General features: G+C 41.6%; 1 non-coding gene across 1 annotated transcript; it reads right to left on the reverse strand.

The window, feature by feature from the left end:
* Positions 1-1,295: 1,295 nt before the first annotated feature.
* LOC141698945 (small nucleolar RNA R71) lies at positions 1,296-1,402 on the reverse strand. The gene has a single exon (XR_012565441.1). It is a non-coding gene; the product is annotated as a small nucleolar RNA R71 (small nucleolar RNA).
* Between the last annotated feature and the right edge of the window lie 15,890 nt (positions 1,403-17,292).

Consider the following 17,292-nt stretch of genomic DNA (forward strand, 5'->3'; position numbering starts at 1 on the left):
TCGCGAACATATAAGATAGGGTGTTAATCTCTTGTGAAGCGACGGTGGATCTTGAGATTTAGAACTTGCCATGCTAGCATAGGTTCATGTACGTTGTGCATGATTAGTGGGTAACTCTAACAGTTTTATTTGCCTTATATAATCAAAAGGAATAACTTGTGCTTAAATCATTGTGTTGTCAATTTCTGTAGACATATAGGAACTCAACATAATTGATGACTATTCAACTTCTATCTTAATTGTGGATGCTTGGTAGAATGGTATTAGTACAATGAAAGTTGGCTTTTATCAGTTTCGTGTTATTCGATTAATATCATCACTGTCACATGCTAAAGGTAATAACAATGGCTATAGAAGGAAGTAATAATGAAGTTATGATCTCATGAGTGTTTTATTATTGATAAATTGAAGTGTAGTTAAGTGGTTAATTAAGTAGTTAATTATAGTTAATATTTAATCAACAATTTTAAGTGTTATCTTAACATTGAGAAGTAATCATACATTGGTGAGTGAGTTTAATTAGACAATAACTTAGTCTGAGTCTCTGAGGGAACGAACTAGAAAGTATTCTATATTACTTGCGAATGCGTATACTTGCGTGAATATTAGTGCGTGATTTCGCCCTAACAAGTTTTTGGCGCCGCTGCCGGGGACTCGGCGTATTTGTTTAGTTTATGTACTTACCAACATTGGTCATTAGGACTCAGTGATTAGGACGTAGTAGTTAATTACTCTTTTCGGTTGTGTTTTAGGTACTTTAGCAAGCGTTTATGCAAACTCGTTCTCGTGCTCGCAAGAGGACCTTAGATACAGCTGAGGAGAAAGACGAAGTTCTTGATACTCCGGAGAAGTTAGATTTTGAGGATTCGGATTCAGGAACTGAGCAGAAAGAACCAGTAAACATGGGAGATCGTATTGTTCAAGCTGATCCAGCTCTTATGGATTTTTCTCGGCCTAAAATTGATGACATTCAGTCAAGCATCCTTCATCCGGCTATTCAAGCTAACACCTTTGAAATCAAGCCGGGCACTATTCAGATGGTGCAGAATTTTGTTTCTTTTGGAGGAGCGGCAACTGAAGACCCCAACATGCACATAAGGAATTTTGTCGAGATCTGCAGCACTTTTAAGTATAATGGCGTGACTGATGAGGCTATCAAGTTGAGGCTTTTCCCATTCTCATTGAGGGATAAGGCTAAAGACTGGTTACATTCTGAACCAGCTGGGTCCATCACTACGTGGCAAGATCTTGCGCAAAAGTTTCTGGTGAAGTTTTATCCAATGGCAAAGACTGCTGCTATGAGGAGTGCTCTTACTCAGTTTGCGCAGCAACCTACAGAATCTATGTGCGAGGCTTGGGAACGCTACAAGGAAATGTTGAGAAAATGTCCACATCATAGAATGCCGGATTGGATGGTAATCACTGGTTTTTATAATGGTTTGGGGGCCCAATCTCGGCCCATGCTCGATGCAGCAGCTGGAGGCGCCTTATGGGCTAAAAGCTATACTGAGGCGTATAATCTTATCGAGACGATGGATGCAAATGAGCATCAAAACCCAACTCAGAGGATGACGTCAGGCAAGGTAGCAGGTATTCTGGAAGTTGATGCAGCCACCGCTATTGCAGCCCAGCTCCAAGCGCTATCAATGAAGGTTGATTCTTTGGCTACGTATGGAGTTAATCAAATAGCTATGGTTTGTGAGCTTTGTGCAGGTTCTCATGCTACGGATCAGTGTTCTCTTGTCAACGAATCTGTTTAGTATGTGAATAATTATCAGCGACAACAGTAGCCTGTGCCAGCAACCTATCATCCTAACAACAGAAATCATCCAAATTTCAACTGGGGGAATAATCAGAATGCTATTCAGCCACCATATCAGCAAGGAGTGAGTAAACAGTTTAACCCACCTGGATTCCAGCAACCACAGCAGTATGCTACAAGGCAATCATATCCTCAATAGGGAAGTGCAGCTGCACCTACTAGTGCATAATTTCGCCCAGTGACACGGAAGTACCAGGCAGGAAGGAAGCTAAAGAGCAAGTCAAGGCTATTACCTTAAGGTCTGGAAAAGTAGCTGATGCTGAAAAGGCAAAAGAAGTCGAAGCTGAAGTTAGAGATGAAAAATCTAAGCAAAAGGAGAAAGTGGCGGAACCAAGGAAGACTACTGTTGAACACACTCTGTCTGAGGCTAATACAGGGGAGAAATAGCTCTATCCTCCACCACCTTTTCCTAAGAGATTGCAGCAACAAAAGCTGGATAGACAGTTCGGGAAGTTTCTGGAGGTGTTCAAGAAACTTCACATCAATATACCTTTCGCTGAGGCTCTGGAACAAATGCCTAGTTATGCGAAGTTTATGAAGACTATTCTTTCAAGGAAGGTGAAACTGGATGACCTTGAAAATGTTGCTCTCACGGAAGAATGCAGCGCTGTTCTGCAGCAAAAGTTACCACCAAAACTGAAAGATCCAGGAAGCTTCACCATTCCTTGCACCATTGGCAATCTAACTTTTGACAAGTGCCTTTGTGATTTGGGAGCAAGCATTAATCTGATGCCCTTGTCGATCTTTAAAAAGCTGGATCTGCCTGATCCAAAACCCACATACATGTCGCTACAATTGGCGGACCGTTCCATTACTTACCCAAGGGGCATAGTTGAGGATGTGCTCGTCAAGGTGGATAAGCTCTTCTTTCCTGCAGATTTTGTTATTCTGGATTTTGAGGAAGATAAGAAGATTCCCATAATCTTGGGGAGGCCTTTCTTGGCTACTGGCCGTACCTTGATAGATGTGCAAAAAGGGGAACTTACTATGCGGGTCCAAGATCAGGATGTGACCTTCAACGTATTCAAGGCAATGAAATTCCCTACAGAAGATGAGGAGTGTTTAAAAGTGGATGTGATTGATTCCGCAGTTACTTCGGAACTCGATCACATGCTAATGTCTGATGCATTGGAAAAGGCCTTAGTGGGGGATTTTGACAGCGATGATGAAGATAGCAACGAGCAATTACAATATCTGAACGCTTCTCCATGGAAGCGAAAGCTCGACATACCATTTGAATCTCTTGGTACTTCTGACCTTAAGAATGCTGAAGGGAAGCTCAAACCATCAATAGAGGAAGCACCTACCTTGGAGCTCAAACCATTACCTGAACACTTGAGGTATGCCTTTTTAGGTGATTCATCTACGTTACCTGTTATTATTTCTGCTGACCTTTCAGGTAGTGAGGAAGATAAGCTCTTAAGGATTTTGAGAGAATTCAAATCGGCTATAGGATGGACCATAGCAGACATCAAGGGGATAAGTCCTTCATATTGTATGCATAAAATTCTGTTAGAGGAAGGTAGTAAGCCAACTGTGGAACAGCAGCGAAGACTGAACCCGATCATGAAGGAGGTGGTGAAGAAAGAAATTCTGAAATGGCTAGATGCAGGCATCATTTATCCTATTCTGACAGCTCGTGGGTGAGCCCCGTGCAATGTGTACCTAAGAAAGGAGGTATCACTGTGGTCGCAAATGAAAAGAATGAGCTCATCCCTACTCGAACAGTTACAGGATGGAGAGTATGCATGGATTATAGAAAATTGAACAAAGCCACAAGGAAGGATCACTTCCCTCTCCCATTCATTGATCAAATGCTTGACAGATTGGCGGGACATGAGTATTTTTGTCTTCTGGATGGTTATTCCGGGTATAATCAGATTTGTATTGCACCAGAGGATCAGGAAAAGACTACCTTCACTTGTCCATTTGGCACATTTGCTTTTCGTAGAGTTTCGTTTGGGTTATGTGGCGCCCCGGCCACCTTTCAGAGATGTATGATGGCTATATTTTCTGACATGATTGGAAATAACGTCGAAGTGTTCATGGATGACTTCTCCGTCTTTGGACACTCATATGATGAATGTTTGAATAATCTGCGCGCCGTACTCAAAAGATGCGTGGAAACTAATTTGATGCTTAATTGGGAGAAATGTCATTTTATGGTGCGTGAAGGCATTATCCTTGGGCATAAGGTCTCTAGCAAAGGTCTGGAGGTGGACAAGGCCAAGGTGGGAGTCATTGAAAATCTTCCCCCACCTAATTCGGTGAAAGGAATCCGTAGTTTTCTCGGTCATGCGGGTTTTTATCGGCGATTCATCAAGGACTTTTCAAAGATATCTAAGCCGTTGTGCAATTTACTTGAGAAAGATGTGCCTTTCAAATTTGATGATGAATGTTTGGCAGCATTCGAGACTCTCAAGGAGAGTTTGATCACGGCACCAGTTATTACAGCACCAGATTGGACAGAACCGTTTGAGATGATGTGTGATGCGAGTGACTATGCGGTAGGTGCAGTTCTGGGACAGCGCAAGAAAAATCTCTTCCATGTGATCTACTATGCGAGTAAGACTTTAAATGGGGCCCAATTGAACTACACCACTACTGAGAAGGAGCTTTTGGCTATAGTCTTTGGCTTTGAGAAATTTCGATCTTATCTACTTGGTACGAAAGTAACAGTATTCACTGATCATGCAGCTATTCGCTATCTGGTTTCTAAGAAGGATTCGAAGCCGAGACTCATTCGTTGTGTGCTTTTACTTCAGGAATTTGAGTTAGAGATCAAAGATAGAAAAGGTACCGAGAATCAAGTAGCTGACCATCTCTCTAGGTTGGAGAATCCCGATTCTACTTCACAAGATAGGACGTTAATCAATGAATCTTTTCCGGATGAGCAGTTGTTTGCAATTCAGGAGGAAGAACCATGGTTTGCAGATATTGTAAACTATCTTGTCAGCAATATAATGCCGCTTAATTTGACATCCGCTCAAAAGAAGAAGTTTCGGCATGAGGTGAAGTGGTATATGTGGGATGAACCATATTTGTTTAGACAGGGAGCTGATCAGATCATCAGGAGATGTATCCCGTTCTGTGAGACGGAGGGGATATTACGAGACTGCCATTCCACGGTTTATGGTGGACACTATGGAGGTGAGAAGACGGCAGCTCGTATTCTGCAAGCAGGTTTTTTCTGGCCTACTTTGTTCAAGGATGTTCATCAGTTTGTTTTAAGGTGTGATCGTTGCCAAAGAGTGGGAAATTTGTCAAGGAAGAATGAGATGCCATTAAATGTGATACTTGAAGTCGAGGTCTTTGATGTATGGGGAATAGATTTCATGGGGCCTTTTATCTCATCTTGCAATAATCAGTACATCTTGCTGGCAGTCGATTATGTCTCAAAATGGGTCGAAGTTAAAGCTTTACCGACAAATGATGCAAAGGTAGTACTAAATTTTCTTCATAAGCAAATTTTCACAAGGTTTGGAACGCCTCGGGTAATCATAAGTGATGAAGGATCGCATTTTTGCAACCGTAAGTTCACTTCTATGATGCAGCGTTATAATGTAAATCATCGAGTAGCTACTGCCTATCATCCGCAAACAAATGGTCAAGCGGAAGTGTCTAACAGAGAGATAAAGCGCATTCTAGAGAAGGTTGTTTGTCCGTCAAGGAAGGATTGGTCTTTAAAGCTCGATGAAGCTGTTTGGGCTTACAGAACAGCATACAAAACTCCACTTGGGATGTCACCGTTTCAGTTGGTGTACGGTAAGGGATGTCATCTACCGGCGGAGCTTGAGCATAAGGCCTACTGGGCATTGAAGAAATTGAACCTGGATTTAGATGCAGCTGGTAAGAAAAGAATGCTTCAGCTTAATGAACTTGATGAATTTCGACTTCAAGCGTACGAGAATAACAAAATGTATAAGGAAAAGGTGAAGAGGTGGCACGATAGGAAGCTACATCCTAAGTTATTTGTGCCAGGGCAACAAGTTCTGTTATTCAACTCTCGGCTCCGACTTTTTCCTGGGAAGTTGAAATCAAGGTGGTCTGGACCTTTTATTGTCAAAACTGTGTTTCCACATGGAGCGGTGGAAATTTTTGAGAATGATTCGGACCAAGCATTCAAGGTTAACGGTCAGCGGTTGAAGCACTACTACGGGGACATGGCAAACCGAGAGGTGGTTAGTGCCATTTTGTTGACTACTTGAGAAAGGTACGGAACGTCAAGCTAATGACGAAAAAGAAAGCGCTGCGTGGGAGGCAACCCATGAATTGTTGTTACAGGATCCCTTAGAAGTTAATAACCTATCCAAAAACACAAAAAAAATCAGTAAAAAGGGGCTGAAAATTTTTTTCCAGAGACCCTCTGCGCGCCCGCGCAGCTATTCTGAGCGGCCGCGCAGCTTGCTGCGCGCCCGCGCAGAAATGCTGAGCGGCCGCGCAGGGGTCGAGTTCCAGAAAATTTTTTACAGTTCAGAAAAAAAAAAACAAAAACACAAAAACCCATCACAGCCCATAAACCCACGAATTCTTTTCCCATTACCCCATGATTTTATCCCTCAACCCCACTCCTAATCTAATTTAACCTACTCCACACACTATATATACATACACCTATCCTACATATCTCCCATAAACTTCCTACACTTAAACCCTCTCATAAACATCAAAAATCAGTTCTTACACACTTTTATTCACAAATCAATGGCACCCAAGAGAGCACGCACTATTGACAGCAGCAGCACAGTTCCTACTGCTGATTCATCAAGGGGTACTGCTGCAAGGCCTTGGTTAACTGACAGAGCTGCGGAGGAGGAGTACACTAGGCTGTTGGGGAAGCCGATTCTGAAGGAGAGGGGGTTTTTACCATCAGGGAGGGATGGTGAGTTGTTGCCCATGATTGCAGAGAAGGGGTGGATAGCTTTTTGTGAGTCACCCGAAGCAGTACCGATGAGTGTTGTTCGCGAGTTCTACACGAACGCGAAGGCTGAAAAGAATGGGTTTTCTGTAGTTCGTGGGCTGACGGTTGATTATCATCCTGCGGCGATTCGCCGTGTGATTGGACAGTGAGAGAGGAAGCCCGAGGAGGAGAACTGGAATGAAAAGACTGCTGAGGATTTTGACTTGGATTTGATTTGTGTGATTCTCTGTCGACCGGGCACAGTTTGGAACCGCAGTCCAGCCAATAATGAGTATCGTCACTTTCCGGCGATCGCCATGAACAGGTATGCCCGTGCATGGAATGCATTTATATGTGCTAATATTTTGCCTTCTTCACATGCACACGAGGTCACGGTTGAGAGAGCACAGTTGTTGTGGGGAATTCTGAATGAGGAATACTATGTGGACCTTGGTGAGTTTATCTACCAAGGAATTCTAAAGTTTTTGAGGGGGGCAAAGCATATGAACATCCCTTATGCATCCACGGTTACGAAGTTATGCCAAACAGTAGGAGTGAACTGGCCGGCTCATGAGCAGTTGCAGTTGCCAGCAGCTCCGATAGATTCTGGCACTCTGAATGGGATGCAGGAGTGGACCGGTGGTGAGCCTGAGGAGCATGGGCTGGGTTATCGTCTTCCAGGAGGGCGTCCAGCACGAGGTGCTACTATGGCTAGGCCAGGGCGTGGTGAGGCTGGTTCTTCGAGAGCTCAGGAGGGTGCTGGGATGGGTGATGCCCAGTATAGGAGGCTTTCACGGCGGATGGATGTCATGTATGAGACGCAGAGCAGGTTTGCTCAGGAGCTCACCCTTGCGTTAGGGACTGCTTTTCGAGGCCTTGGAGCTGATATCCAGTGGCCAGTTTTTGGTGAGGACTCTGCATACCCGCCGCCTGATACTCCACCCACTGAGGGTGATGATGATGATGACTCCGAGTAGGTATACCCTGTGTTCCTTTCTACTACCTTCACTGGGGACAGTGAAGATTTTAAGTTTGGGGGTGGTAGTTAAGGAATATTTTGTGTGTGTCATATAGCTGCATATTCATGATAGTTAGTTCATATAGTTGCATAATTTTTGCTATATAGTTTTTTTTATATAGCTTTATTTGTTTGTCATATCATATAGCTCATGCATATACCATGATCCCTTTTGCAATGATTTATCGACTGAATTGTGATATTGATGCGAGTGTAGTGATAGCATTAAAGTGTTATTAAGTTGTGTAGGTTGATATGCATGCTAGAAGCACTTGTATTTTCACTAAGTCTTAGAGAATGCTTAAGGGCTAGATTGTTGTTATGATCTGATTATTTTCGAGGATAATCTATTTATTATGCTTAGAATTTGATAATAGGTTCTTAGTGGTAAAGGCATGAAAAAGAAAAAAAATGGAGTAAAAATGGAATTTGTTGCTAGTTGTGACTAGGCGTCAAATGGCTAGTAGCCGGCTCGCATGTTATGCGAGTAGTCTAGGGTTGAGCAAGATGGAGCGAAACGCACTTGCTCAGAAAAGAAAAAGAAAAAAAAATTTGCATAATTGATCAAGAGTGGGTTCTTTGGTATTCGAGTTATTAAGTTCTTAGGGGACTTTGTGCCTAGTGACCTAAGGCTTTTAGAGTCTGGGATCCGCTAACCTAACGCTCGTTACATGGATACCATTGTATAAGTCTTTTGTGGACCTCACTCATTGCACGGTCAAATAAGCATTTGAGTTGTAAATAAAAAGCACGATTCCGTAGTAAGCTCCAAAGTTCTTGTAGTGTTGTATATCACTTTGTGCCTAGAATTTTTATTCTTTGTATAATCGTAGGATTGCCTTGAGGATAGTCTAGTCATAGTAATTGGTCTAGTTCCGAAGCATATCTGTTAAGCATTTGCACACACCACGATTCTGGCTGTATGTCCGTTTGCATGAGTTTATTGATCTTTAGTGTCTAACTGCATTCGTTGAGACGTGACAATTTGGTTGGTTAATTGTAGTAAGGGGGATCGTTGCATTTTCATATAGATTGCATTCATGCATATTTTTAGTTGTTTTGAGTCTGTGACGCTTGAGGACAAGCATCGATTTAAGTTTGGGGGTGTGATAAGTGGCATTTTATACCATTTAGAACGTCTTAAAATGGCTTAAATTGGTGTCTTGAAATCAAGTATTTTGTGTATTTGATGCGTTTTTCTAGTGTTTATGCATTTCAGGGTATTAGTTGTATTTCGGAGGAGGAATCATCAAGAATAAGCCTTGGCATGTGTTCACCAGTGCGAGAGGAAAAGAACGGGCAGATTACGGCGAAGAAACGGAGCAAACCTGGAATTTTTCTAGTAGGGTCCTGCGCGCCCGCGCAGCAATGCTGAGCGGCCGCGCAGCAGCCTTGCGCGCCCGCGCAGAAATGCTGAGCGGCCGCACAGGGTCGGGGAAAAAGCTGAATTATTTTAGACTTCTACTTCTGTTTGGCTTCCAACTTCTATGTAATCTGAGTTTATGGGACTATTATATAAGTAGATTTGAGACGTTTTCATAGAGAATATGAAAGAGATTATGTTTTAGATTGTGTTTTGCGCAAGAAGCGAAGGAGATAAGGAAGAAGACCGATTTAGCACACCGCAATGAAGAGGAAGCATATATTCTTGTGATTCTTGTTTCGTTATAACGTTGGATGCTAGTTTTCTTGCTTTGACTTATTTACTCTTGTGACGTACTCTGTTTTAATATAATTAGTTTAGTTATTATTTTCTTGTGTCGTTTATCATGATTTCATATGAACCCATGATGGCGATAAGTTCTATTATGGGCTAATCGTGATCATGGGGTTGCAACGGATTTATTATGAAATTCTTTAGTTAATTGTTTAATACTTTAGTGTGTGATGATTGCATGATATCTAGTATTGGTTGTGCGTATTCGTCTTATGTGCGTCGCGAACATATAAGATAGGGTGTTAATCTCTTGTGAAGCGACGGTAGATCTTGAGATTTAGAACTTGCCATGCTAGCATAGGTTCATGTATGTTGTGCATGATTAGTGGGTAACTCTAACAGTTTTATTTGCCTTATGTAATCAAAAGGAATAACTTGTGCTTAAATCGTTGTGTTGTCAATTTCTGTAGACATATAGGAACTCAACATAATTGATGACTATTCAACTTCTATCTTAATTGTGGATGCTTGGTAAAATGGTATTAGTACAATGAAAGTTGGCTTTTATCAGTTTCGTGTTATTCGATTAATATCATCACTGTCACATGCTAAAGGTAATAACAATGGCTATAGAAGGAAGTAATAATGAAGTTGTGATCTCATGAGTGTTTTATTATTGATAAATTGAAGTGTAGTTAAGTGGTTAATTAAGTAGTTAATTATAGTTAATATTTAATCAACAATTTTAAGTGTTATCTTAACATTGAGAAGTAATCATACATTGGTGAGTGAGTTTAATTAGACAATAACTTAGTCTGAGTCTCTGAGGGAACGAACTAGAAAGTATTCTATATTACTTGCGAACGCGTATACTTGTGTGAATATTAGTGCGTGATTTCGCCCTAACAGACATCTTAAGTAGGGAACCATAAAAGATCTTTTATACAGAATTCCATCTATCAAAGAGAATCTTAGTGCTCGAACAGCCAATTTTCGTGCTTCATTAGCATCGTTTGGTAACCAGCCGGTTTGAATGTGAGCCTTAATGGGATCAATCCATGACGTCCCCGGGCCTATAGGAGCCACAAGCTTAACATCAATGCTCCGTGTTTTCAAAATGCGATAGTATACACTTCCTGAACTTTCTTTCTATCTCAGATGAAGCAAACTTTGATAATGCATCTGCCTTAGCATTTTCCTCCCTTGGAATGTGCTCAACATGGCATTCGTTAAATTGGGTCATCACAGCCCTTACTAGGCGGACATACTTAGCCATCGTATCATCCCTTGCCTCAAACTCTCCCTTTACCTGGGATATGATCAGCTTCGAGTCTCCACGGACCTTTAAGTTTTTCACTCTAAGTGTCCCAGCTAGGCCAAGACCAGCTATCAGAGCTTCATATTCTGCCTCATTGTTTGTGGTTGGGAAGTCTAGCTTCATCGCATACTCAATTAAGAACCCATCAGGGCTTTGTAAAACCAAACCTGCTCCACTTGAATTCGTTTTTGATGCTCCATCAAAATAGAGAACCCAATATTCTTTCTCCTTATCATCCTTCTCTTTATCCCCATTATCGACTTCCTTGTCTTGAGGTATGGTATCTTCCTGCCCCCGACTTCTTGGTTGGGTATGGTACATTCCACCACGAAGTCAGTTAATGCCTGGGCTTTTATTGCCGTTTGTGGCTTATACTTGAGATCGAACTCTCCCAGCTCTATTGCCCACTTGATCAATATCCCACTTGCCTTGGGACTGTGAATGATATTTCTCAGGGGCTGATTCGTTAGCACCTCAATCTGATGAGCCTGAAAGTAAGGACGCGACTTTCTCGAAGCCATTACCAAGGCTAGAGCAAATTTCTCAATAGTTGAATAATTTAACTCAGCACCATGCAGGTATACGGGTTTCTGAACTTTCAGTTCCTCCTTAACCAATACAGCGCTCAAGGCACTCTCTGAAACAGCCAAGTACAAGAATAAAACTTCATTCAAAACTGGCTTGGCCAACAACGGGGCCTGCGCCATATATTTCTTCAATTCTTCAAAAGCCTTCTGGTTTTCCTCACTCCATACAAAGTCCTTAATATTTTTTAATGACTTAAAGAATGATAGGCACTTGTCTCCTGACTTCGAGATGAACCGTCCCAAAGCAGCAACTCTTCCTGTGAGCTTCTGAACATCCTTGATAGTTTTTGGTGGTTCCATGTCCAGGATTGCCTTTATTTTATCGGGGTTAGCCTCGATCCCTCTCTTGGAGACCATTAATCCCAAAAATTTTCCAGACCCTACTCCGAAAGCACACTTTGTAGGATTTAACATCATCTTGTGATACCTCAGGACCTCAAAGGCTTCCCTCAAATGGGCTATATGATCAGTCTTTACTAGACTCTTGACTAACATGTCATCAACATAGGATTCCATAGTCTTGCCAATAAGATCCTTAAAAATTTTATTTACCAACCTTTGATAGGTGGCTCCTGCATTTTTGAGACCAAATGCCATAACATGATAACAATAAACACCAAAGTCAGTGATGAATGATACCTTTGGGATGTCATTCTTGTGCATCTTGATCTGATTGTATCCACTAAATCCATCCATAAAGCTCAGCATTTCATGCCCAACAGTGGCATCTATCAAGATATCGATCCTTGGTAACGGAAAACAGTCCTTAGGACAGGCATCATTTAGATCAGTGAAGTCCACACACATCCTCCATTTTCCATTAGCCTTCTTCACCATTACAGGGTTTGCTAACCACTCTGGAAATTGAATCTCCTCAATGAAACCAGCCTCCAAGAGCTTCTCCACTTCCTCTTTTATAGCTTCTTGCCTTTCTGGAGCAAAACTTCTTTTCTTTTATTTTACCGTCTTCCGATTTGGGTCCACATTCAGCTTGTGAGTAATCAATTCTGGGTCTATGCCTGGCATATCAGCCGCTGACCATGCAAAAACATCACTATTTTCTTGCAAAAAATTCACCAACTTCCCTCTAAAAGGCTCCTCGAGCATTGCTCCAATAAAAGTCACCTTCCCAGGATCTTCGGGGGCCAAAGGAATTGAAACCAAGTCTTCTGCTGGCTTTCCCCTTTTCACATCATTCTCTCGGATGTCCAGATCTTCAATAGGAAGAACCTGCCCCCTAACTCCATCTGCCCTCAAAGAGGCCACATAACAGCTTCTAGCCATTTTTTGATCTCCTCTTTCTTCTCCAATCCCATCTCGAGTCGGGAACTTCATAACTGAATGATAAGAAGAAGGGACTGCCTTGAAGGCATGTATCCCTGTTCTTCTCATGATAGCGTTGTAGGTTGAACTAGCCTTCACCACCACAAAGTCCAACATCTGAGTTGCTTGCCTTGGTTCCTGTCCTATGGTTGTTGGCAACTTGATTATTCCTTCTACGGGGCATTCCACTCCTGCGAATCCATATATCGGCATGTCGGTTGGGGTCAATTGAGAGTCATTATATCCCATCCTTAAAAAGGTGTCATGGAGCAAAATATCCACTGAAGCACCATTATCCACAAGGACCCTCTTGACCGGGCTGTTTCCTATTATCGGCGTTATGACCAGCGGGTCGTCTTGAGGAAATTTCACACCCTCTAGGTCAGAATCATCAAAAGCCAATGTTACTTCTGTCCTGGCCCTTTTCGGGGCTTCTCCAACAATATGCATAACCTCTCTAGTATATGCTTTTCTGGAGTTTCGGGACAATCCAGCAGCAATTGGTCCTCCAAAGATTGTGTTTATCACAGGCCCACGGGGTCGTGGCCCTCCATAAATTCTGTTTATAACCGGTCCTCTAGGCTGGGGATTCCTCCCCTGATCGTCTTGGTCCCTCCTACGATCTTCAAAGTTCTTCCTTGCATTGTTATTCCTATCCCCTCCTTCTCCAGTGTATTTGTTCAATCTTCCTTTTCGGATGAGGAACTCAATTTCATCTTTCAGCTGCCTACACTCATCGGTGTCATGTCCAACATCTTTGTGAAATCTGCAATACTTGCTTTTGTCTAGCTTGGCAAGATCAGCCTTCAGAGGCTTAGGCCAACGAATATCTCGATCTTTCTCGATTTCCATCAAGATTTGGCTTGTAGGAGAATTCGGTTTAGCGTACTCGGTGAACTTTTGCCCAGGTCCTCCCTTCTTGGGGGTTGAATCAGGGTTTTGCTCGGTTCTAGGATACTTGTCCTTAGCGATATACTCCAGATCAGTTTTCCGCTTCTTGCCTACAGCGGGCTCGTTACTCACTACGGTCTTCCTCATGTTTTCTTCAACTTTGATATACTTCCCTGCCCTATCCTGAAGCTGCAACATGCTTTCAGGGGGGCGTTTGGCCAAGAACATCTTGAAAAACTCATCGCTGGTTCCTTGTTGCAGTGCTATCATGGCTACCTTATCATCAAGGTCTGGGACTTTTAAAGCCTCCTTTGTGAAACGATTCAAGTAATCTCTCAAGAATTCCTTTGTCCCCTGCACAATGCTCATAAGGGATGCTGAACTTTTCTCATGAACTCTCCCACTAACGAATTGCTTAATAAAAGCCTGGCTTAATTCTCTGAACGACCCAATAGAGTTTGGGGGCAAGCGACTGTACCACCTTTGAGCCATACCCGACAGGGTTTGAGGGAAGATCTGACACTTTATAGCATCATTCACGGGCTGCAACAGCAGCGCATTAGAGAATGTTCTAACATGATTAGCGGGATCTCCCATGCCATCATAAGCTTTGATAGTTGGCATCTTGAACTTCCTTGAGATATGGGTATTCATTATTCCTTCAGTGAAGGGTGGAGTAGGATCATCAGGATCTCCAGGGGGAAGAAGATTACTTGGATCAGCCCTTGGGACAACAGCCCTTCTCTGCACCGAACCGTCCAGGTCTATGATAGGAGGAGGATTTCTCCCTCTAGGAGGTGCTTGGGGTCTGGTGGTCTGGTGCGCCTCCAAGTCGCGCCTCAGCCTTTGAATCTCAGCCTTATGAGCCCTGATCCTTTCCTGCACTTCTTGGGGATTCGCCCATTGGGTGCTTTGAGGGCGTTGGCTTCCATCAGTCATCGGCTCTTTGCCAGCACGCCTCCTTCTTGGAGCTACTTCATCATCTGAAGATTCGGAGTCTCTCTCAATGTAAGGACCAGAAAATTCCCGATCATTGGGGATAGGAGCCAAACCTCGTATGTAGGGGGGCAATTGCCCTCGTGCTTCACTTCGCCCAGCATGTCCGCTTCCTCCAACCTCGGGGTAAAGGGGCATCCCATAAGGGGGGTTAGTAGTAACAACAGTTGAATATTCATACCCGACGGGTCGAGAATTCACAGGTACATGTACTTGTTAAACTTGAGGATTCGTACCTTGAATAGTCGGGGGAATCGTCCCTTGTGGCTGAGGTTGAGTTGTCCCTATCTGGGCTTCCCCTTGAGTAGATGCATAAGTTGAGTGAGGGGGTATCTCCACGGTTGACGAAATCACCTGGGTTGTCCCCGATGGTGTTCCTTCCTCTAGAGCTCTAATTGTTCTCCGTGTTCTCGCCATGGTTGCTGTTGTGTCGTCCCCATAGTCGGCGCCAAATGTTATAGATAAAAAATTAAGGTTATTATTTGCTGTATTTATTGCTAAGGTTCGGGAGCTCAAGGCCTTTAATGGCTGCTCTCGTGTTTCGTAGCTTAACTCTGCCTTTACGAGATGCCTACGTATCTCTGTGAATTAGAGAATCAAGCCAAAAAACGTAGTTCTTGTCGGTGGGGGTGAGACCCCTTATATAAATGATGGTGGTCCTTGAATTAGACTTGATATAAGGAGACTTGGTGAGCAAGTCTCATAATTAGAATGGACTTTGGAGTCCTAAATAGTAGGAAACTGATTCCTTATCTTTCTAGGTCCCTTTGAGGCTAATCTGCAAGGATTTATATCCTTATCGGGACTATTCTCAATAGCTGATTTTTTCTCTATTAATTAATTAAGAAATTAATTAATATTCAGGGTTTTCGGGCCTTCTTTATTCCATCAGGCCTGATCTGATCCATCAGGCTTGATCAATGTGTTGACCATTTTGGTCTGAATGTCATACATCTTCTTATTGGGCCTAGCAGCCCAAATCATGTATAATTACTGTAATATTTAATTACATAATCAGGATTTATTTATCCCTATCAAACGCGAATATCAACTACCATAACTATGGTGGCAGAAAAAAATTTAAGGGGTTTCCGGTGAAAAAATTGATTAAACCAATGTAATGTCAAAAAAAAAACAATGCAACTCAACAAATACCCCTGAATATAATATGACATCTAATTTAAAATTTGCATAAAAATAATTAAGTACAAACAACAATATACTGAAAAGTGCATCCACCTTTTTTAGGTTTCCCAAAAAAAAACGGAGGCAGGAAATAAACAAAATTTTTATTAATTAAAGCATATAGTTGGGTTTCTCAATAAAAGGTAATCAGAAGGTGCATATAACACCTCACAACATTCAGATAATTAACACCCTCAAACAGAAAAGAAAGTGAATTAAATATACAAAAGTAATATTAATTAGTTAAAATCACAGTGCTATGTGTAAGCAGAGTAGCACAATAAAATATATTACAAATTTAGTTTGGAGACTTCTATTTAATTAGGTGAGCCCCCTAATAATCTTTTATTTGAACATTACAATCAAACTTTGAAATCCAATATGCTAGAATGTGGCAAGAACATCGTGAGCTTTCCACGTGAAACGCATTATATCCAAGCTAATATATCGATCAGGATTTGAACATACAATAATCTTTGAGTTCCCACATGAACCTTCTAAATCGTACCCTATCAATATCCACATATAAATAATAATTATGGTGTACTCTATCAAAGATTATGTAGTGTCTGTATTGTGCAATGCGACTAAACTATCGCTTGTTGTGAAATGCTACCAAATCATTGAACTCTTTCAGAGAAAGAAGTTCGTCATAGGCTTATGTGTTACTGCTTTTCACGTACACCGGAAAACAACCTATTGGGAAAATTCCAGGAACAATTACTCTTCTAGCTCATAAATCAACGACTATCTTAAACTTTAAAAGAAAACCTTATTAGCAAAATCAGGACTTCATAGAAAATACCTAAACTAAAATTGTACACATTGTAGTCAATTTAATGAAGTAAGAAAATATTTTTACACCAAAAACTTACTGTTAATGCATTCTCAATGATTTCAATAACTTCAGGAACCATAATCCTTGCCTCTTCCAAGGTTTTGCCTTGTTAGAATGCGAAATTGTAATCATTTCTTCCACAAAAAAGAAAAGTATATATTTGCAGAATAAATATTTAGTATGCATGATAATTCTTGTAAACATCATAAAACATGAATAGAATTTGTTTTGAAAAAATTCGCCCCAGAAGTCACGATCTTCATGTCCTCTGTAAATGGCATGATTTTGGTCTTGAATATGTTATCTACGTGACCAGATGAATAAGGAAAAGACAAAGTCTTAGTTTTCCTAATTCCATACATATCAATTCGCTTAACAATGACCTGCACCAGCGGAACAGTAAGACATTAGTGCATTCTCACGTTTCCCTGTTTCTACTGCTGCTGCTAGCAGTGCATGCAAAATTCTAGAATAAATACTGTCCCTAAACAAAGTTTCATGCTTTCTCTTGGACTTTTAGTCACCTGTAATTAACATGAACTAGCGCCTTAGAAGTATAAAATGTATCATGAGAGCAAGCCCATATGCCAATCCGTATATTGCAAACTGTATACTACACATATGCAAGGATTATTCTAACATTAAATCTTAAATAAATTTAAAGATGTGAAGAGGAAGATGTAATACTCTTCTCTGCATAAATTAAAAGAGGGGTAGTATAATTATTTCCAAAAAAAAGAGGGGGTATAATTGTAAA

The sequence above is a fragment of the Apium graveolens genome, chromosome 11 (genome assembly GCF_009905375.1).
Source record: "Apium graveolens cultivar Ventura chromosome 11, ASM990537v1, whole genome shotgun sequence".
In the NCBI taxonomy this organism is placed as follows: Eukaryota; Viridiplantae; Streptophyta; class Magnoliopsida; order Apiales; family Apiaceae; genus Apium; species Apium graveolens.